Genomic DNA, 24,707 nt, shown 5'->3' on the forward strand with positions numbered 1-24,707 from the left:
CCCCTATTAGGAAAAGTTAGCTACGGTATATATGCTCACTGACCCAAGTACTGTGATGTTGACCACAGACCAAGAGTGATGACAGTTTACTACTGGTTGTCACAGAGATATATGCATATCAGTTTATTTAGGATGACATTTCCCTCAGATCTACTTAGTGAAGGTCGATCAATCAATGTGTACGTATCTTTGTCAAACAATTGAGAGGGTGAGTTCGGTTTTATGTCATGTTGAGCTATATTACAGCAATATTCCACAAGGTGTGAATTTCCCACATCCTACCCTTGTGGAGAATCGAACCCGTACCTTTCCCTTTAAGCACCAGGGTGCCTTGTACAAAACACACATAGCGCTACGGCAGTCGTAAGTCTATGTTAAGATCTGGGAGTTAAGATCTGGGAGTTAAGATCTGGGAGTTAAGATCTGGGAGTTAAGATCTGGGAGTTAAGATCTGGGAGTTAAGATCACCTTCGGGCTAAGACGGCTTTGTACTTCACGGTGGTAAGTCTGTCTCCCGGCACTGTAACACACGTCTGTGAGAGAGTGACGGTACTTCACGGTGGTAAGTCTGTCTCCCGGCACTGTAACACACGTCTGTGAGAGAGTGACGGTACTTCACGATGGTAAGTCTGTCTCCCGGCACTGTAACACACGTCTGTGAGAGTGACGGTACTTCACGATGGTAAGTCTGTCTCCCGGCCGGCACTGTAACACACGTCTGTGAGAGAGTGACGGTACTTCACGATGGTAAGTCTGTCTCCCGGCACTGTAACACACGTCTGTGAGAGAGTGACGGTACTTCACGATGGTAAGTCTGTCTCCCGGCACTGTAACACACGTCTGTGAGAGAGTGACGGTACTTCACGATGGTAAGTCTGTCTCCCGGCACTGTAACACACGTCTGTGAGAGAGTGACGGTACTTCACGATGGTAAGTCTGTCTCCCGGCACTGTAACACACGTCTGTAAGAGTGACGGTACTTCACGATGGTAAGTCTGTCTCACGGCACTGTAACACACGTCTGTAAGAGTGACGGTACTTCACGATGGTAAGTCTGTCTCCCGGCACTGTAACACACGTCTGTGAGAGAGTGACGGTACTTCACGATGGTAAGTCTGTCTCCCGGCACTGTAACACACGTCTGTGAGAGAGTGACGGTACTTCACGATGGTAAGTCTGTCTCCCGGCACTGTAACACACGTCTGTGAGAGAGTGACGGTACTTCACGATGGTAAGTCTGTCTCCCGGCACTGTAACACACGTCTGTGAGAGAGTGACGGTACTTCACGATGGTAAGTCTGTCTCCGGCACTGTAACACACGTCTGTGAGAGAGAGTGACGGTACTTCACGATGTAAGTCTGTCTCCGGCACTGTAACACACGTCTGTAAGAGTGACGGTACTTCACGATGGTAAGTCTGTCTCCCGGCACTGTAACACACGTCTGTGAGAGAGTGACGGTACTTCACGATGGTAAGTCTGTCTCCCGGCACTGTAACACACGTCTGTGAGAGAGTGACGGTACTTCACGATGGTAAGTCTGTCTCCCGGCACTGTAACACACGTCTGTGACTGTAACACACGAGTGAGTGACGGTGACGGTACTTAACACACGTCTGTGAGAGAGTGACGGTACGATGGTAAGTCTGTCTCCCGGCACTGTAACACACGTCTGTGAGTAACACACGTCTGTGAGAGAGTGACGGTACTTCACGATGGTAAGTCTGTCTCCCGGCACTGTAACACACGTCTGTGAGAGAGTGACGGTACTTCACGATGGTAAGTCTGTCTCCCGGCACTGTAGAACACACGTCTGTCTCCCGGACTGTAACAGTCTGTGACGGTACGGTTCACGATGGTAAGTCTGTCTCCGGCACTGTAACACACGTCTGTGAGAGTGACGGTACTTCACGATGGTAAGTCTGTCTCCCGGCACTGTAACACACGTCTGTGAGAGAGTGACGGGTACTTCACGATGGTAAGTCTGTCTCCCGGCAGTCTGTAACACACGTCTGTCTGAGAGTGACGGTACTTCACGATGGTAAGTCTGTCTCCCGGCACTGTAACACACGTCTGTGAGAGAGTGACGGTACTTCACGATGGTAAGTCTGTCTCACGGCACTGTAACACACGTCTGTAAGAGTGACGGTACTTCACGATGGTAAGTCTGTCTCCCGGCACTGTAACACACGTCTGTGAGAGAGTGACGGTACTTCACGATGGTAAGTCTGTCTCCCGGCACTGTAACACACGTCTGTGAGAGAGTGACGGTACTTCACGATGGTAAGTCTGTCTCCCGGCACTGTAACACACACGTCTGTGAGAGAGTGACGGTACTTCACGATGGTAAGTCTGTCTCACGGCACTGTAACACACGTCTGTAAGAGTGACGGTACTTCACGATGGTAAGTCTGTCTCACGGCACTGTAACACACGTCTGTAAGAGTGACGGTACTTCACGATGGTAAGTCTGTCTCCCGGCACTGTAACACACGTCTGTGAGAGAGTGACGGTACTTCACGATGGTAAGTCTGTCTCCCGGCACTGTAACACACGTCTGTGAGAGAGTGACGGTACTTCACGATGGTAAGTCTGTCTCCCGGCACTGTAACACACGTCTGTGAGAGAGTGACGGTACTTCACGATGGTAAGTCTGTCTCCCGGCACTGTAACACACGTCTGTAAGAGTGACGGTACTTCACGATGGTAAGTCTGTCTCCCGGCACTGTAACACACGTCTCTGTGAGAGTGACGGTACTTCACGATGGTAAGTCTGTCTCCGGCACTGTAACACGTCTCTGAACTGTACACGTCGTCTGTGAGTCTGAGGTGACGGTGACGGTACTTCGTCTCCCGGCACGTAACACACGTCTGTGAGAGTGAAGTCTGTCTGTCTCCCGGCACTGTAACACACGTCTGTGAGAGAGTGACGGTACTTCACGATGGTAAGTCTGTCTCCGGCACTGTAACACACGTCTGTGAGAGAGTGACGGTACTTCACGATGGTAAGTCTGTCTCCCGGCACTGTAAACACGTCTGTGAAGTGACGGTACTTCACGATGGTAAGTCTGTCTCCCGGCACTGTAACACGTCTGTGAGAGTGACGGTACTTCACGATGGTAAGTCTGTCTCCACGGCACTGTAACACACGTCTGTGAGAGAGTGACGGTACTTCACGATGGTAAGTCTGTCTCCCGGCACTGTAACACACGTCTGTGAGAGTGACGGTACTTCACGATGGTAAGTCTGTCTCCGGCACTGTAAACACGTCTGTGAGAGTGACGGTACTTCACGATGGTAAGTCTGTCTCCCGGCACTGTAACACACGTCTCTGTAAGAGTGACGGTACTTCACGATGGTAAGTCTGTCTCCCGGCACTGTAACACACGTCTCTGAAAGAGTGACGGTACTTCACGATGGTAAGTCTGTCTCACGGCACTGTAACACACGACTCTGTAAGAGTGACGGTACTTCACGATGGTAAGTCTGTCTCCCGGCACTGTAACACACGTCTGTGAGAGTGACGGTACTTCACGATGGTAAGTCTGTCTCCCGGGGCACTGTAACACACGTCTCTGTAAGAGTGACGGTACTTCACGATGGTAAGTCTGTCTCACGGCACTGTAACACACGTCTGTGAGAGAGTGACGGTACTTCACGATGGTAAGTCTGTCTCCCGGCACTGTAACACACGTCTCTGTGAGAGTGACGGTACTTCACGATGGTAAGTCTGTCTCACGGCACTGTAACACACGTCTCTGAAAGAGTGACGGTACTTCACGGTGGTAAGTCTGTCTCCTAGGGCACTGTAACACACGTCTCTGTAGGATAGACGGCACTTCACGGTGGTAAGTCTGTCACCTAGGGCACCAGATAGAGCAAGTCTGGATTGCATCTTCAGGACATGTAGGGGCAATGTTCCACGGTGTTTGTTCGGTAAACTGGGGCTGTGGGGTAGCCCAGTGGTTAAAGCGTTGGCTCGTCACGCCGAAGACCCGGGTTCGAATCCCCACATTGGTACAATGTGTGAAGCCCATTTCTGGTGTCTCCCGCCGTGATGTTGCTGGAATATTGCTAAAAGCGGCGTAAAACCAAAATTCAGTCAGTCAGTCAGTTGTTCGGTAAACTCGTCTGGAGAATGTCATGTATGCACAGTATCTTTTAGCCCTGAATTTGATTCGTTTATCATACCAATAATGATATTAAAACATTCACAAGTCAAATCTCTTTATTCCATTACTGAAGAGGCCACAGGCCTATAGTACAAAATATAAAAACAATAATGGCATACAATCACAATGTTTGCAAACGTTATTTTCTTTGTTCAAAAGCATGGTGGATATACATACCAAGTTTACGAATATAAGTTGTATTATTAGAGTTCATTATCAAATTAAATTTCAACATGGTAGGATGTGAATAGTAATATTGTGGTAGATATTTTGTCCTTAAATCAGCATAGTAAGGACATACCAGCAAAATGTGGAACTCATCTTCAATTACATTTAGTGCACAAAATTTGCACAATCTGTTATCTCTTGGAATATTATAATATCTGCCCTTCTCGATCATAAGATCATGTGAAGAGCATCTAAATCTGGATAATGAAACGTGGAATTTTCTAAGATTGATATCGTGTAGGTATTGCTCTGTATGGAAAAAAGATTTAAAAGTACTGTAAAAAAGTGGATTTGGGCGACTGTATTAAAGATGAGTTCCAGGTCTGAATGTACATATCTTTTAATCTTTGCGATAAAGCATTATAAAATGACTTCGGGCAGGTAATCTTTTTGAGACAAAAATACATCACTAAAACCACAATGATTTAGTAAATTTCTAACATTCGTTACAATAATTTGATTTACCGTTGGTGTCAAAACAAATGCATCATGTTATAACATTTCTTAGGAAATCTTGATGCAGGCATATTCAAGAGCTTTACCCAGTATTTGATAACTTTTATCTGTGCTTCTAGATAAAGTGGGAAGCGACCGCATTCACCATAGATCATCACATTTGGGGTATTTAATTTTACTCCTAAGACTTTTTACATGCGTACAAGTGAACCTTTTCCAATGCTTCCAACCGAGAGAAAACCCCAAACCTCTGCCCCATATAGCAAAATTGGTTTAATTTTTGTATCAAATATTTTGAAATATGTTTTGAAATTTACATTGCCCAATTTCTTTAAATTACTGTAAATGCCAATAAAAACCTTCCGTCCCTGTAAATCAGCACTATTACCATGATGATACCATGATAACGTATTGGCAAAATGGACCCCTAGATATTTATATCCTTTAACAACTTCTAAGTAGTCTCCGTTATAAAGCCATTTTTCTGATTTGGACAATTTAACGCCTTTCTTAAAGACAACAACCTTCGTTTTATTTGCATTTACATTAAGCTTAAATTCAAGGCAATGGCTTTCCAGCAAGGTAATTTGTTTTGTAGACCCTTCACTGTACTTGAGAGAACATGAGGACATCATCAGCAAACAATAACAAAATACCTTAACAATGTCCGGGTGCAACTGAATACCATCTGTACAATTTTGATACACAACTGACGCTAATTCATTTATAAAGAAAATGAACAGAAATGGGCTTAGTATACAGCCTTGGCGTACACCAATATTGCAATCAAATGTTGATGACATAACACCATTGCTACGCACACATGTTTTCACATTGTTATATATATTACATAATAGTTTTCCCATTTTGCTACTCAAGCCGTTCTGGGTGAGTAGTTTCCATAATTTGTTCCTATCAACCGAGTCGAATGCCTTGGCAAAATCTACAAATAAAACATAAAATTTACCACCTTTACGTGAGATATAACGATGTACAAGGCTTTGAAGAATGAACATATTGTCAGTGGTGGAGTAGCCCTCTCTAAAGCCCGCTTGTGATTCGTGAATTTTATCTTTCGAATCAGCCCAGAAAACGAGTCTTTTATTAATGATATACAAGAAAACTTTACTAAAAATACTAAGTAATGTGATACCGCGGTAATTATTTGCTAATTTTGGATCCCCACCCTTGTACAGTGGAATTATAAAACCGGTATCCCATGCTTCTAGGAAGGCTGCATTCTTCGAGCATAATGTTAAATATTACTAGTAGGTACATAGTTGTAACATCTTTGATTCGTTTATCATACCAATAATATTATTAAAACATTCAGAAGTCACGTACTTTAGATAGACATTTGATTCGTTTATCATACCAATATTGATATTAAAACATTCACAAGTCACGTACATTACATAGACATTTGATTCGTTTATCATACCAATATTGATATTAAAACATTCACAAGTCACGTACATTACATAGACATTTGATTCGTTTATCATACCAATAATGATATTAAAACATTCAAGTCACGTACATTACATAGACATTTGATTCGTTTATCATACCAATATTGATATTCCCAAAACGTTTTCTACAAGTCACGTACATTACATAGACATTTGATTCGTTTATCATACCAATAATGATGTTAAAACATTCACAAGTCACGTACATTACATAGACATTTGATTCGTTTATCATACCAATAATGATATTAAAACATTCACAAGTCACGTACATTACATAGACATTTGATTCGTTTATCATACCAATATTGATATTAAAACATTCACAAGTCACGTACATTACATAGACATTTGATTCGTTTATCATACCAATAATGATATTAAAACATTCACAAGTCACGTACATTACATAGACATTTGATTCGTTTATCATACCAATATTGATATTAAAACATTCACAAGTCACGTACATTACATAGACATTTGATTCGTTTATCATACCAATAATGATATTAAAACATTCACAAGTCACGTACATTACATAGACATTTGATTCGTTTATCATACCAATAATGATATTAAAACATTCACAAGTCACGTACATTACATAGACATTTGATTCGTTTATCATACCAATAATGATATTAAAACATTCACAAGTCACGTACATTACATAGACATTTGATTCGTTTATCATACCAATAATGATGTTAAAACATTCACAAGTCACGTACATTACATAGACATTTGATTCGTTTATCATACCAATAATGATGTTAAAACATTCACAAGTCACGTACATTACATAGACATTTGATTCGTTTATCATACCAATATTGATATTAAAACATTCACAAGTCACGTACATTACATAGACATTTGATTCGTTTATCATACCAATAATGATATTAAAACATTCACAAGTCACGTACATTACATAGACATTTGATTCGTTTATCATACCAATATTGATATTAAAACATTCACAAGTCACGTACATTACATAGACATTTGATTCGTTTATCATACCAATAATGATATTAAAACATTCACAAGTCACATTACATTACATAGACATTTGATTCGTTTATCATACCAATAATGATATTAAAACATTCACAAGTCACATTACATAGACATTTGATTCGTTTATCATACCAATATTGATATTAAAACATTCACAAGTCACGTACATTACATAGACATTTGATTCGTTTATCATACCAATATTGATATTAAAACATTCACAAGTCACGTACATTACATAGACATTTGATTCGTTTATCATACCAATAATGATATTAAAACATTCACAAGTCACGTACATTACATAGACATTTGATTCGTTTATCATACCAATATTGATATTAAAACATTCACAAAGTCACGTACATTACATAGACATTTGATTCGTTTATCATCACCAATATTGATATTAAAACATTCACAAGTCACGTACATTACATAGACATTTGATTCGTTTATCATACCAATAATGATGTTAAAACATTCACAAGTCACAAGTCACGACATTTACATTACATAGACATTTGATTCGTTTATCATACCAATATTGATATTAAAACATTCACAAGTCACGTACATTACATAGACATTTGATTCGTTTATCATACCAATAATGATATTAAAACATTCACAAGTCACGTACATTACATAGACATTTGATTCGTTTATCATACCAATAATGATATTAAAACATTCACAAGTCACGTACATTACATAGACATTTGATTCGTTTATCATACCAATATTGATATTAAAACATTCACAAGTCACGTACATTACATAGACATTTGATTCGTTTATCATACCAATAATGATATTAAAACATTCACAAGTCACGTACATTACATAGACATTTGATTCGTTTATCATACCAATAATGATATTAAAACATTCACAAGTCACGTACATTACATAGACATTTGATTCGTTTATCATACCAATATTGATATTAAAACATTCACAAGTCACGTACATTACATAGACATTTGATTCGTTTATCATACCAATAATGATATTAAAACATTCACAAGTCACGTACATTACATAGACATTTGATTCGTTTATCATACCAATAACATAGACATTTGATATTAAAACATTCACAAGTCACGTACATTACATAGACATTTGATTCGTTTATCATACCAATAATGATATTAAAACATTCACAAGTCACGTACATTACATAGACATTTGATTCGTTTATCATACCAATAATGATATTAAAACATTCACAAGTCACGTACATTACATAGACATTTGATTCGTTTATCATACCAATATTGATATTAAAACATTCACAAGTCACGTACATTACATAGACATTTGATTCGTTTATCATACCAATAATGATATTAAAACATTCACAAGTCACGTACATTACATAGACATTTGATTCGTTTATCATACCAATATTGATATTAAAACATTCACAAGTCACGTACATTACATAGACATTTGATTCGTTTATCATACCAATAATGATATTAAAACATTCACAAGTCACGTACATTACATAGACATTTGATTCGTTTATCATACCAATAATGATATTAAAACATTCACAAGTCACGTACATTACATAGACATTTGATTCGTTTATCATACCAATAATGATATTAAAACATTCACAAGTCACGTACATTACATAGACATTTGATTCGTTTATCATACCAATAATGATATTAAAACATTCACAAGTCACGTACATTACATAGACATTTGATTCGTTTATCATACCAATAATGATATTAAAACATTCACAAGTCACGTACATTACATAGACATTTGATTCGTTTATCATACCAATATTGATATTAAAACATTCACAAGTCACGTACATTACATAGACATTTGATTCGTTTATCATACCAATAATGATATTAAAACATTCACAAGTCACGTACATTACATAGACATTTGATTCGTTTATCATACCAATAATGATATTAAAACATTCACAAGTCACGTACATTACATAGACATTTGATTCGTTTATCATACCAATATTGATATTAAAACATTCACAAGTCACGTACATTACATAGACATTTGATTCGTTTATCATACCAATAATGATATTAAAACATTCACAAGTCACGTACATTACATAGACATTTGATTCGTTTATCATACCAATAATGATATTAAAACATTCACAAGTCACGTACATTACATAGACATTTGATTCGTTTATCATACCAATATTGATATTAAAACATTCACAAGTCACGTACATTACATAGACATTTGATTCGTTTATCATACCAATAATGATGTTAAAACATTCACAAGTCACGTACATTACATAGACATTTGATTCGTTTATCATACCAATAATGATGTTAAAACATTCACAAGTCACGTACATTACATAGACATTTGATTCGTTTATCATACCAATAATGATGTTAAACATTCACAAGTCACGTACATTACATAGACATTTGATTCGTTTATCATACCAATAATGATATTAAAACATTCACAAGTCACGTACATTACATAGACATTTGATTCGTTTATCATACCAATATTGATATTAAAACATTCACAAGTCACGTACATTACATAGACATTTGATTCGTTTATCATACCAATAATGATATTAAAACATTCACAAGTCACGTACATTACATAGACATTTGATTCGTTTATCATACCAATATTGATATTAAAACATTCACAAGTCACGTACATTACATAGACATTTGATTCGTTTATCATACCAATAATGATATTAAAACATTCACAAGTCACGTACATTACATAGACATTTGATTCGTTTATCATACCAATAATGATATTAAAACATTCACAAGTCACGTACATTACATAGACATTTGATTCGTTTATCATACCAATATTGATATTAAAACATTCACAAGTCACGTACATTACATAGACATTTGATTCGTTTATCATACCAATAATGATATTAAAACATTCACAAGTCACGTACATTACATAGACATTTGATTCGTTTATCATACCAATAATGATGTTAAAACATTCACAAGTCACGTACATTACATAGACATTTGATTCGTTTATCATACCAATAATGATATTAAAACATTCACAAGTCACGTTTACATTACATAGACATTTGATTCGTTTATCATACCAATAATGATATTAAAACATTCACAAGTCACGTACATTACATAGACATTTGATTCGTTTATCATACCAATAATGATATTAAAACATTCACAAGTCACGTACATTACATAGACATTTGATTCGTTTATCATACCAATAATGATCACGTACATTACATAGACATTTGATTCGTTTATCATACCAATATTGATGTTAAAACATTCACAAGTCATTACATAGACATTTGATTCGTTTATCATACCAATATTGATGTTAAAACACATTCACAAGTCACGTACATTACATAGACATTTGATTCGTTTATCATACCAATAATGATGTTAAAACATTCACAAGTCACGTACATTACATAGACATTTGATTCGTTTATCATACCAATAATGATATTAAAACATTCACAAGTCACGTACATTACATAGACATTTGATTCGTTTATCATACCAATAATGATATTAAAACATTCACAAGTCACGTACATTACATAGACATTTGATTCGTTTATCATACCAATAATGATATTAAAACATTCACAAGTCACGTACATTACATAGACATTTGATTCGTTTATCATACCAATAATGATATTAAAACATTCACAAGTCACGTACATTACATAGACATTTGATTCGTTTATCATACCAATATTGATATTAAAACATTCACAAGTCACGTACATTACATAGACATTTGATTCGTTTATCATACCAATATTGATATTAAAACATTCACAAGTCACGTACATTACATAGACATTTGATTCGTTTATCATACCAATAATGATATTAAAACATTCACAAGTCACGTACATTACATAGACATTTGATTCGTTTATCATACCAATATTGATATTAAAACATTCACAAGTCACGTACATTACATAGACATTTGATTCGTTTATCATACCAATAATGATATTAAAACATTCACAAGTCACGTACATTACATAGACATTTGATTCGTTTATCATACCAATAATGATGTTAAAACATTCACAAGTCACGTACATTACATAGACATTTGATTCGTTTATCATACCAATAATGATATTAAAACATTCACAAGTCACGTACATTACATAGACATTTGATTCGTTTATCATACCAATAATGATATTAAAACATTCACAAGTCACGTACATTACATAGACATTTGATTCGTTTATCATACCAATAATGATGTTAAAACATTCACAAGTCACGTACATTACATAGACATTTGATTCGTTTATCATACCAATAATGATATTAAAACATTCACAAGTCACGTACATTACATAGACATTTGATTCGTTTATCATACCAATAATGATATTAAAACATTCACAAGTCACGTACATTACATAGACATTTGATTCGTTTATCATACCAATATTGATATTAAAACATTCACAAGTCACGTACATTACATAGACATTTGATTCGTTTATCATACCAATAATGATATTAAAACATTCAGAAGTCACGTACATTACATAGACATTTGATTCGTTTATCATACCAATATTGATATTAAAACATTCACAAGTCACGTACATTACATAGACATTTGATTCGTTTATCATACCAATATTGATATTAAAACATTCACAAGTCACGTACATTACATAGACATTTGATTCGTTTATCATACCAATATTGATATTAAAACATTCACAAGTCACGTACATTACATAGACATTTGATTCGTTTATCATACCAATAATGATGTTAAAACATTCACAAGTCACGTACATTACATAGACATTTGATTCGTTTATCATACCAATAATGATCATTAAAAACATTCACAAGTCACGTACATTACATAGACATTTGATTCGTTTATCATACCAATAATGATATTAAAACATTCACAAGTCACGTACATTACATAGACATTTGATAGACATTTGATTCGTTTATCATACCAATAATGATATTAAAACATTCACAAGTCACGTACATTACATAGACATTTGATTCGTTTATCATACCAATAATGATATTAAAACATTCACAAGTCACGTACATTACATAGACATTTGATTCGTTTATCATACCAATATTGATGTTAAAACATTCACAAGTCACGTACATTACATAGACATTTGATTCGTTTATCATACCAATAATGATGTTAAAAACATTCACAAGTCACGTACATTACATAGACATTTGATTCGTTTATCATACCAATAATGATATTAAAACATTCACAAGTCACGTACATTACATAGACATTTGATTCGTTTATCATACCAATAATGATATTAAAACATTCACAAGTCACGTACATTACATAGACATTTGATTCGTTTATCATACCAATAATGATGTTAAAACATTCACAAGTCACGTACATTACATAGACATTTGATTCGTTTATCATACCAATATTGATATTAAAACATTCACAAGTCACGTACATTACATAGACATTTGATTCGTTTATCATACCAATAATGATATTAAAACATTCACAAAGTCACGTACATTACATAGACATTTGATTCGTTTATCATACCAATAATGATATTAAAACATTCACAAGTCACGTACATTACATAGACATTTGATTCGTTTATCATACCAATAATGATATTAAAACATTCACAAGTCACGTACATTACATAGACATTTGATTCGTTTATCATACCAATAATGATATTAAAACAGTCACAAGTCATGTACGTTACATAGACATTTGTATGCACAGGCGTTTTGAGCAGTATATTTCGATATTTTCGTTTTTACAGTAATCGTCATTAAGGCAATTTCTATGTTTGAATTGCGTTAAATATGTCCCCATAGTTGCGATAGTCCTGTCTTGTTTGCTGTGTACTGCGCACAAACGCATCCCAAAGTGCTTGTAAACGTTTGTCATAAAAATAGAAAACGATACATGAAAACTTCATGAAGAAAGTGTTCCACGTTATGCACGTGCAGTGGGTTGGAAACAGAAACAGAGACATACACTATTAAAGGCAAAACCAAATTCATCATTTCATTACGAATATATACGACGTAAACGAAGATGAAAAATGACAGGATTGAATGCTTCTGACCGAAGTATTGCCATTTCGTTTGGAAGCAGGGGAGTCCCAGTCTGTCGTTGTGAGCTAGATACTTTAAAGCCTGCCACAGAACCCGCTTCAAGATCGTCCAAGAAGTGGAAGGCCAAGAGTGACCACTCCTGCTCAGTACCGAATCATCCGGATGTTTCATCTACGTCACCGATTTGCTACAACAACGGACACTGCAGGACAGGTGTCTGGTCTTCGAAGAATCAGAAGTCTTGTGAGAGAAGTGGGAATTCGAGCATATCGACCAAACGCTGGACGTGTCCTGACACGACTACATCGACAACGACGTGTCCAGTGGAACTGGCGATGTGTTTGCTCCAGCGATGAATCGCGTTTCCTCCTCAATGGGAGGAGACAACATGTACCTACCTGTATCTGTATAGGTTCTCAGGCGGACACAATTCTGAGTATTATGCTGGGGGTTGAGTGGTGCGCATGCGCTGGTTAGTGTCTAATGACTGTTGTGAAAACATCACAACTAGGTGTCTGTACTGTCTCGTCAGGGACTGGGGTCCAGTCTTGTATTGTCCTTGGGTAAAAGGATTGCTTCAACGTCTCTGTGTTACACTGCACGTGTTTAAAGTTCAGTGTATTATGTTTCCTAGTTCAAGTGTTGGGGATCAGAGTTTGATCTTTTGGTATTGCCACTAGCCCATTCACTATCTTGTAAAGTAGTACAGGACTTTGTTCCCTACGTCGTTCTTTGAGGGGGTCTTAAGCCAATGTTTCTAGCATCTTAGTGACGCTACTAGTTGGTGAATATTCTGATGTTATACATCTGGTTGCTCGTCGCTGTCCTCTCTCTAGAGATATAATGTCGACTTGATGATAGGGGTCCCATATGGTTGAGCAATATTCCAGTACCGATCTTACAAGAGGTTGATGAGCTGTGATCTTTAGCCTCCTGGGGCACTGACGTAAGTTACGCCTCAGAAAGCCGAGGGTTGAGTTTGCTTTACTGACAGTTTTGTTGATGTGTGTAGTCCACTTGAGGGAGTTACTGGTGATTACTCCTAAGTATGGATTACTGTTAACGTCTTCTAAAATGGTGTTACAGAGTTGATACATAGAGGTGCTTGAAACCTTGGATCTGGATACTCTGAGGATATAGCACTTCTTGGCGTTAAAGGACATTCCCCATTCCTGGGCCCATTGTTCCAATTAGTTGAGATCCGCTTGTAGTTGGATGTGGTCCTCGAGTGTGTTTATAGCTCTATAGAGTAGGCAATCATCTGCAAATAATCGCACTGGCGGTTTTACGCGTGATGGTAAATCGTTGATATGGATGAGAAACAAAACTGGTCCTAGACAAGTTCCTTGAGGTATTAAGTTCCTATAGTTAAACTCGAGTCGGGTCAGTAAATCTCCAGAGTGAATGGCCCAACCAGCTATAGTGAATTTCCATGGGGTCATTTTGTAAATATATCACTCTCTCCGACTTTTGAAGTTAGAATACAATATTAAATCATGCAAGGTTATGGCCTGATACAAATGTTCATCATATTAACAGGTTATCTTATTCTCATCTATTTTTGTAGGGGCGGTGGGGTAGCCTAGTGGTTAAAGCGTTGGCTCGTCACGCCGAAGGCCCGGGTTCGATTCCCCACATGGGCACACTGTGTTACGCCCATTTCTGGTGTCCCCCGCCGTGATATTGCTGGAATATTGCTAAAAGCGGCGTAAAACTAAACTCAGTCAGTCAGTCAGTCTATTTTTGTAATCTTTTGCTCAGTTTCTACATTCAATTTTCGGGCTAGTGATTTAATTTGTGGGCTAGTAACTTTCAGGAATAGCTAGCCTGACTGTCTTGCAAAATTTGGAAACTATTTCTCGCACTGTTAGTATAAGTGTCTTGTTCTCTTATATATGTAATATATGTTTAATCTCATTTATTCTCTCTTTATATTTTTATAGTGCTAATCAGTTGTGAGATATGATTTTCCCTTGCAATAACATCTTATCTACAATGTTCATGCACCCAGGGATTCCTGTGAGACTGGATGGTGTGGGGGAAAAGGAGCAGACGGCGGGGTGGTGTGTTACATGGATCTCCCGGCGGACTCCAGTCGCGCGCTGGTTAGAGGGAGACAACTCGTGGCTACAGGTGCGCTTTTACGGAAGTCCAATGAAGTGATGGCTGTGACGTCATAGCTAAGCTTGAATGGCGGAAGAGCGATGTAAAGAAATAAAGGTAAAATTCATTTTAACTTCCGCACACACGCAGAGTTGAGTTGTACGACGGTTAAACCGCATTGACCGCATGGTAGGCAGATTACGTTATCTACCATTGCAGTAGGACTTTAAGAACAGAGGCAGCTAAATCACGAGCTATCGTTTTAGAGGGAAATCCTCTCGATGTGGTCATCACAACAATGAACGGCGGGCGGCATGTGAATGTGGTGGCATGCGAGAGCGCAGTGCTGAGGACATTCCTCAACAAACTTTTGCGATATTCCAAATTATGCCGGGAACCTCGACTGGAACATGCATGCTGTTTAAAAATGTGTGTGTTGTTTCTCTACAAACAACAATCAACTCTCCCAGAAACACATCTTCCAACAACACTTGTATCACACCACAACAGTTAAACTGTTCTGTATTGCCATGGGGGGGTACTTTTAAAATCCATTTAGTGATTTTTTACAGTCAATGTTGGCCTACAGTATGCCAGAAACGTGGATAAGCCGAAGATGTGATGGTGTTGAAGAACTAGGCACTGACTGGATGATACTTAGAATCTTGAAATCAAGGCCGCTAACAAAACAAATCAGTATTTATCAATCTTACATGCAACCTCCACCACAGAGAGGTTAACTAAATTTATACATAAACATAGAATCTGCAAATAAGTTGATAGTGTACTTGGGCACGAGATAATCAACAACAATGTTGTTGTGCCATATTTAAATCTCTTGATGTTTTTTAAGATGTTCTGCGATGTTCTATCTGGTGTTATTCATGTCAATGTAACGTTGGTCATGAGTTTCCAGTGTTCCCGGTTCAGGGTTTAACCCTGGCCAAAGATGCAATTTAATATTAGTCTGGATGTATACTGGAATACATTACCATTGAAATAGTTTCATAGTTTCAGAAACAGTCATTTTAGTTCTTTACGTTGTGTAGATACTATAAACATGATAACAATGTTGTTTAGGCCAAATAACAATAATGTTGTGGTTCCGTTTACAGCTCGTTCAAATTTAGGGTAGGTAGGGAATTTTTTTTACATTTTTTTTAGAAGAAAAGTCCAAACAAATAAAACATTTATCAATGTGTAATTGTTTATCTAATCAAGCCTGCGGTCATAATGTCAATGTTTTTATCAGAACTGCTGATGCTGGGGAAAAACAATGGTATATGAATGGTTATTTTATTCATACTGCTAAAAAAAATAGGGTCGGCACCATAATTTAAGGGTGGGCCGGGTAATCGGAACCACATTTTTTTATTAGGCCTTATCAGTGGTAGATTTGGGTTATATGCTCATTAAACTACATGAGTTGCTGAAAAGGGAATACAATAAAATATGGCAAATATGATTTAGTGATTTTTTATAACAAATATACATTTTTGATGCCTGAAAGTGAAATTTTGTTAATGCAGTCCTATCCTGCTCATATTTTTCGCATTAGAGTAACTGAGAGAAACTATTTCCACAGCATGCATGGTGTACACCATCACAACATGTCGGTCTTCATTTTGAGATAATTTACAGAATTTTTTAACACATCCACTAGAAAATAGGACTGGGACACCCCCTATTACCCTAACCTACTCGATACCTGTTATGGTAATTCCTGACATCAATTTTGAAAGAAATGGCAATATATGCAGCTCGGCGGCTAATATTTCGAGTTTTTCAATATTGCAATCATGTATTATGTTCAAAACGGGAGACTGTAACTTATGTCTGGATCTTCAGGGGTAGCCTAATGGTTAAAACGTTTGCTTGCTTGTCACTCTTACTTAAGGCCTGGCTTCCATTCCCAAAATAGGTACAATGCAGGGATTTACTTTGAGTCCTGTATTTGAGGGTTCCTAGGACACTTACTCTTGAATTCCAGGGTTCCTGGACAACAAAATGGGGGTCCTGGACAACAACATTGGGGTCTTGGACAACAACATTGGGGTCCTGGACAACAACATGGGGTCCTGGACAACAACATGGGGGTCCTGGACAACAACATGGGGTCCTGGACAACAACATGGGGGTCCTGGACAACAACATGGGGGTCCTGGACAACAACATGGGGGTCCTGGACAACAACATGGGGGTCCTGGACAACAAAATGGGGGTCCCAGAGACTTAGATATTATTATTAATACTGTTATTGTGTTGTGTATCATGATCATCACATTATTTGTTACAGTAATTGAATTGCAAATCATTCCGTAACCCAGCTAGAAGCAAACTCTTTGATAACTTAGTGTTACTTGATCGGAATTTTTACAAAAAGTATTTGGACTTCTTCTGCGTCCCTGTGGATGCGCTTATATTTATGTTGTGTCAATTGTAAATGTTTCTGTGTGTAGGATGCAGGAATTCGCGTCCTGTAAATCCCTGTACAACGTGTGAAGCCCATTTCTGGTGTCCCCTGCCTTGATGTTGCTGTAATATTGCTAAAAGTGGTGGAAATGTTCACTCACTCATTTGGTCATGTGAAAACATCTAGTGTTGTGTGTCCATGCTGGTTTCACAGAAGTCATGGCGATCTGACAACTGCATCACATAGGGCCTCCCTCCCCATATTCAGCTGATACGTCACGATATGATTGAAATATTGCCGATGTGTCGTTAAATATTAACTCACTCACTCACTCCAGCTGATACCTTGCCCCTGTACGCAGTATTCTAGTTCATATGCTGAGACTGAATCTACAGAAATACTGCTGAGTGAGTGAGGTACAGGGTGGGTGTGGTTGTACAGGTTGGGTGAGGTTGTACTGGATGGGTGAGGTACAGTGTGGGTGAGGTTGTACAGGATGGGTGATGTACAGGGTGGGTGAGGTTGTACAGGTTGGGTGAGGTTGTACAGGATGGGTGATGTACAGGGTGGGTGAGGTTGTACAGGGTGGGTGAGGTGTACAGGTGTGGGTAATGTACAGTGTGGGTGAGGTTGTACAGGGTGGGTGAGGTTGTACAGGGGTGGGTGGGTACAGGTTGGGTGAGGTTGTACAGGGTGGGTGAGGTTGTACAGGGTGGGTGAGGTTGTACAGGGTGGGTGAGGTTGTACAGGGTGTGGGTGAGGTTGTACAGGGTGGGTGAGGTTGTACAGGGTGGGGGGGTGAGGTTGTACAGGGTGGGTGAGGTTGTACAGGTGGGTGAGGTTGTACAGGGTGGGTGAGGTTGTACAGGGTGGGTGAGGTTGTACAGGATGGGTGAGGTTGTACAGGGTGGGTGAGGATGGGTACACAGGGTGGGTGAGGTTGTACAGGGTGGGTGGGTACAGGTGGGTAATGTACAGGGTGGGTGAGGTTGTAAAGGGTGGGTAATGTACAGGGTGGGTGAGGCTGTAAAGGGTGGGTAATGTACAGGGAGGTTGGGTGGGTGATGTACAGGGTAGGTGAGGTTTTACAGGTTGGGTGAGGTTGTACAGGTTGGTTGAGGTACAGTGTGGGTGAGGTTGTAAAGGGTAGGTGAGGTTGTAAAGGGTGGGTGATTTACAGGGTAGGTGAGGTTGTAAAGGGTGGGTGATGTACAGGTTGGGTGAGTGCTGTACAGGTTGGGTGAGGTACAGTGTGGGTGAGGTTGTACTGGATGGGTGATGTACATTGTGGGTGAGGTTGTAAAGGTTTGGTGAGGTACAAGTTGGATGAGGTTGTACAGGTTCGGTGAGGTTGTACAGGGTGGGTGAGGTTGTACTGGATGGGTAAGGTTGTACTGGGTTTGTTAGGTTGTAAAGTGTGGGTAAGGTTCTGAGTTTGTTAGGTACCTGTACAGTGTGGGTGAGTTTGTACAGTGGGGGTAATGTTGTACAGAAGAGCTGAGATATTCTGTGTGGAAAATTTACGCTGGTCCTGTGGTCCCTGGCTAGTAAAATATCGTCAGGACCACAAAATGATAAGTTTGCAGCGGTCCTGGAGGCCAGTGAAGTTTGTATTGATAGTTAAGTAAATCTATGAATGCTATTTTGAAGTACTGACAGGGCCACTAATTACCTCTGGTGCGGAATTTTCAAACATTTCTTTCCCTGCTGTGTGGGCGAGTTTGTCCAGGGTTTTAAAGTTGTGGCAGAGGTACAGATAAGCTGCGTATCTGCGTAAATTATGCAAATATTTATGTGAAAATTCAATTCTTACTAAGTCTATTGTGTACAAGTACACTTGAATTTTTGTAAAAACTCAATATATTTGATCTTTCATGTGTACACACAAAATTGTCAAATGTTTGCTTGAGTACCGGTGCATAGATAAAATAATTGAGGTATATTGAGAGGTTCTGTTTGAACACATGAACTTGGCGGCTTGCAGTCTTTCTTTTTGTTTCTCCCATTACAGGTCAAATAGAAATAAGATTTAAACTTTATTATATTTTTACAATTAATGGAAAATGACAAAAATTAGGATACCCAATTGAGATGAATACAAGCGGGTACATAACTCAATGACCCAAAAAGTTATCTGTAGCTGTGTGTGGTACAGAAAGGCTGTGGTAATCTCGTCCTCGTTAATCCGAATCCACCGACTAACGAACGCTACTCACTGGGCACCAAACCATCTCCCTATATATTGTATGTAATTGACACCTCGTTAGTCCGATGATTCAGTTTCCGCCTCCGAACGCTGGTCAGTCGGAACGGATTGGACTAATTAAGTTGTAAACAGCTGCGTTAATCCGAACGATTGAAGTTGACCGCGCTGCTGACTGGTCCACCCACAGTGACACGTGGTTTGTTTAGCGACTCATCCCTTTGATCCCTTTATCGTAAAGCCTAACCAGTCCAGTTAACACTTTAACAACTTTTACTCCAAATATATTGAGTGAAAAGTGTCAATGTGTGTTGTTAAATATTCCGCTATGAATATGTACGGGTAAACATTTCACAAAGCAATGCATTTTCACTATGGCTAGCCAGCCTGCTAAGCGTAAACGCTTCGAAATTACTGCTGCTCAAAAAATGGAAATTTGCCTATACAAAGAAAGAAATCCTAAAGCAAGTTTCGAGTTTTTAAGTAAACATTTTGGCGAAGAATTCGGTCATTCTCTCAGCAAAACTACTGTCTTGGACATTTGGAAAAGTAAGGATAAGTGGCTAGATATTTCTGAAGATTCTCCATCTGTCACAAGAAAACCGAAATACTAAACATGCCTAATCAGAGGAAGCGCTTTATCTTTGGATGACAGAAATGAACACAAGAAATGCTTCAGTGAATGACCAAATGTTAACTGAGAAAGGCATGGAATTGGGCTCAAAATTAGGAATCACTGATTTTGGGTATTCTCGCGGTTGGCTTTACCGCTTCAAATCTCATCATCAAATTAAGAAACAAAATTATGAGGGAGAAGCTGCCAGTGCTGATAGGAATGCAGTAGTTGATGGTAGAGAAGATTTGAAATCAGTCTTGGAAAATTACGACGAAGACGACATCTTCAATCTTGACGAGACCGGCTTGTTTTATAAGCTTGGACCCAATCACACACTTTCCTCTAAGAAAACACCTGGTGTGAAGAAGTCGAAAGAAAGTGTGACAGTTGCATTATGCTCCAATGTAAGACCTTACAAGACCTTGCTGGTTTTGACAAAGACTTCAATCCAGAAATCTATGCTCGGTACCGTTTCAACAAGAAGGCGTGGATGACCTCTGACATGTTCTGTGATTGGCTGAGAACTTTTGATAGACAGTGTAGGTCACGTGGCCGTTGTGTGATACTTCTCGTGGACAATACAGCCAGCCACAATTGCAAACATGTGAAGCTGACAAATGTCAACGTTCACTCTCTTCCTCCCAACACTACATCCCGGATTCAGCCACTTGATGCTGATATTATTCGGACATACAAAGCTTATTTATTACAAGACCCGTGAAGATCCGGGATAGAATAGGTCTTCAGCAACCCATGTGCTTGCCATAAAAGGCGACTATGCTTGTCGTAAGATGTGACTAACGGGATCGGGTGGTCAGTTTCGCTGGCTTGGTTGACACATGTCATCGGTTCCCAATTGCGCAGGTCGATGCTCATTCTGTTGATCACTGGATTGTCTGGTCCAGACTCGATTATTTACAGACCGCTGCCATATAGCTGAGGTATTGCGGAGTGTGGCGTAAAACTAAACTCACTCACTATTTATTACAACAGATCATTAGTGAGACATTTCATCGCATGTGCTGAATACAACAAACCCCAGTGTATAAACCTAAGAGAAGCCTTGCGATTCGTGAAATCTGCATGGGCAGATGTTTCCTGTCAGACGATCAAGAACTGTTTCAAGCATGTCGAAATTCTGCCAAGTTAAGAATCCCAGACTGGTGAAACTGATGATCTCTAAGATGATATCGTGCTTGCCGACTTGAAAAAGCAACTTCAACGCCTCCCGTCTGATGATGAAAACATGTCGCCTGATGATTTCATTGATGCTGATGATAACGAAGAAACTTGTGATTCGCTGACTTCAGAGAACATCATAGAGATGGGGACAGCTGCAGATGATCAGACTGAAAGTGAAGAAGAGGAAGCAGACGACACGGTCACCTCTCCGTCTTTAACAGACATGAGACTGTACCTGGGTAACATCATTACGTACTACGAGTGCCAGGGTGACATCGAAATGCAGATAAAGCAATGGACATGCTCAATTCTTTAAAACAACCTTTGCAGCAGCCCACCATTAAAGACTACTTTTGTAAGTAAAATGTGTGAGTGAAACAATGTGTACTAAGTCCAGTGATTGTCTATGATGTTTTGTTTTGATTTCTTCACGTATCGATAGTAAGGAAAGACATCAAGGGGAAGTAACTCGGTGCATATACTGTGGTTTCAGCAGTACGAACGTTTCACTATCTGAACGTTCTTTTTAAAAAACCAAAGTGTTCGTATTAACGAGGTCTGACTGTATATGTTTGTTTTAGATGAGAGAGGTTTGTTTTGCCAAAGGAAGTCGTATTTGATGGTGGTGTGTCCCTGGGATTCCTCTTGTTGTCCCCGGCCGCAGCAATGAATGGTGGGGACTAAGTATTGTAAACCAAAAGTAACTGTGTTCTTTAATCTGATTGGTTGAAAAACATGATCGAATGGTATTCATTTCCCGGAAATTCGCTACTTATTAATACGTACAAACATCGCCCACACCATTGTATTGTTACGTCGTCAGCTGTGATGACGTCATTCAAATCATATTGTGACGTAAAGTCCGAATGACGTCACAAATGAGCAGTTCCAGATGCTACCATGGGAGACAGCCGAAACGGCCGACTGATGACATTTCACTGCTGTACCCATACACGATGTCAATGAGTGCAGACACCAAAACGCATGCGGACCTTTTGCTTTACGTCTGTGTTTACAATGTCGGCTCCAAATGAATTCTCGTGCTTCAAATACTCAATAACACCCGGAAATTGGCCAACACATGATGTTTATCTCTTAATTCAGCAACATCCGTACGTATGCGTTCCGATTCTTGTGCAGGATATATCTCATGAACTGTTGTACCCAATATCTTCAAACTTGGTGACAGCCTACATTAGCAGAGGGGGTTGGGGATTACACAGACACCAGTTTGGGTGACCTTGACCTTATTTTCAAGGTCTCCACAACACTTTGCCCTCATTTCAAACTTATGTACACACGATATCTCAAAACATTGGACCCAATTTGAGACTCTGTGCGGAAAGATATGGTCATTTCTTAGAAATTTGATGTCATGAATTAACATAACGGGTATCAGGGTAGGGTAGTCTAATTGGGAGTGAGGTACCCGAATTGAAAACTGGGACTCGTCCCAGCCCTTACACACACTGATACTGGTGAGGTGAGGTGAAATTAGGTTTAACGTCGTGCTTGAGAATATTTCGCTCATATGACGACGTGCATGCTCGTGTATGTGTATGTGCGGCTGCTTGTACCAGCCCAGACTGAAGCCGGTTTTATAGTGCTAGCCCACTGAGATACCATGCCGCAGTGAAGCATGAATACCCCACTCAGACACATTATACTGACTCCGAGCCGACCAGTCCTTGTTGTACCCATTAATGCCGAGCGCCAGGCAGGGACCAACAAGTACCATATTTTAACGTCTTTTTGGTATGACGCGGTCGGGGATCGAACCCGCGACCTTCCGCTCTCCGGGCGGACGCTCTAACCACTACACCACGGCGGCGGTCCACACTGATACTGACAGTGGGTATGTGTATCTGGATATATGCATTCAAATCTACTACATTCCTGCAATATCTACAGAGTTACAAGAAGTGACCATGACTAATAACTGCAACATACAAAAGCGTCTTGAGCATGTGTGGATATGTGCGCTATATAAATGTCCAATAATAATAATTAGAAAATAAAATAATTTTGTATGTGATCAAATGATAAAAACTAGTACATATGTTAAAGGTCACATGCAATCGAAAACACAACCTTGCAGATTCTGATACCTTAAGCTATGGACAAATGATCAAAAATGCAAATTCAACTTATAATAACCCCCTTGCGGAATCGGAGTTCAAACGATTCACTAAATTCACCTCCAGCAGGGGTGAACAGTTTTTTCAACAAACAGCTGTGCTGCGCTGGGCTGCACTACGCTCATGGCGCATGCGCAGTGAAAATGTGTCTGCCTGCCTGTCTGCTAATGACAATATGCAATACCAGTGTTCACAAATAGCGTCTGACCCTCTGACAAATCCGGTAGATTCGCCAACGGTCAGACAGAAGTCTACAACCCGTTGGCCCCAGTGTCTGACCGTATATTTCACAATGACTTTGACTGAAGTTGCTTTATGTGACATGTGACACTTGTTTGCTGTTTATAAATCTTATGTTTGTTAATAATTTCAATGTCAATTATAAGAAATGTTAAATCTGAAATGTGTGTCTAATTTTATTCCATGGGTCCTGTGCATTTTCAATTGGTCAGACAGACATCTGAAACTTACAGGACCGAATGTCCTGTGACTTTGAAACACCATTCGTGAACACTGAATACACAACTTCGATCACTGACAA

At 39.0% G+C, this 24,707-nt stretch overlaps 1 protein-coding gene across 1 annotated transcript in view; it reads left to right on the top strand.

The window, feature by feature from the left end:
* The first annotated feature begins 15,712 nt into the window (after positions 1 to 15,712).
* LOC124290110 (adenomatous polyposis coli protein-like) overlaps positions 15,713 to 24,707 on the top strand; it is a 96,401-nt gene continuing 87,406 nt past the window's right edge. The window contains 1 exon segment of the mRNA XM_046726805.1: positions 15,713 to 15,731. The gene's annotated coding sequence lies outside the window, so the exon portion shown is untranslated.

Source organism: Haliotis rubra, unplaced genomic scaffold (genome assembly GCF_003918875.1).
Source record: "Haliotis rubra isolate DU_JTF1 unplaced genomic scaffold, ASM391887v1 Scf457, whole genome shotgun sequence".
In the NCBI taxonomy this organism is placed as follows: Eukaryota; Metazoa; Mollusca; class Gastropoda; order Lepetellida; family Haliotidae; genus Haliotis; species Haliotis rubra.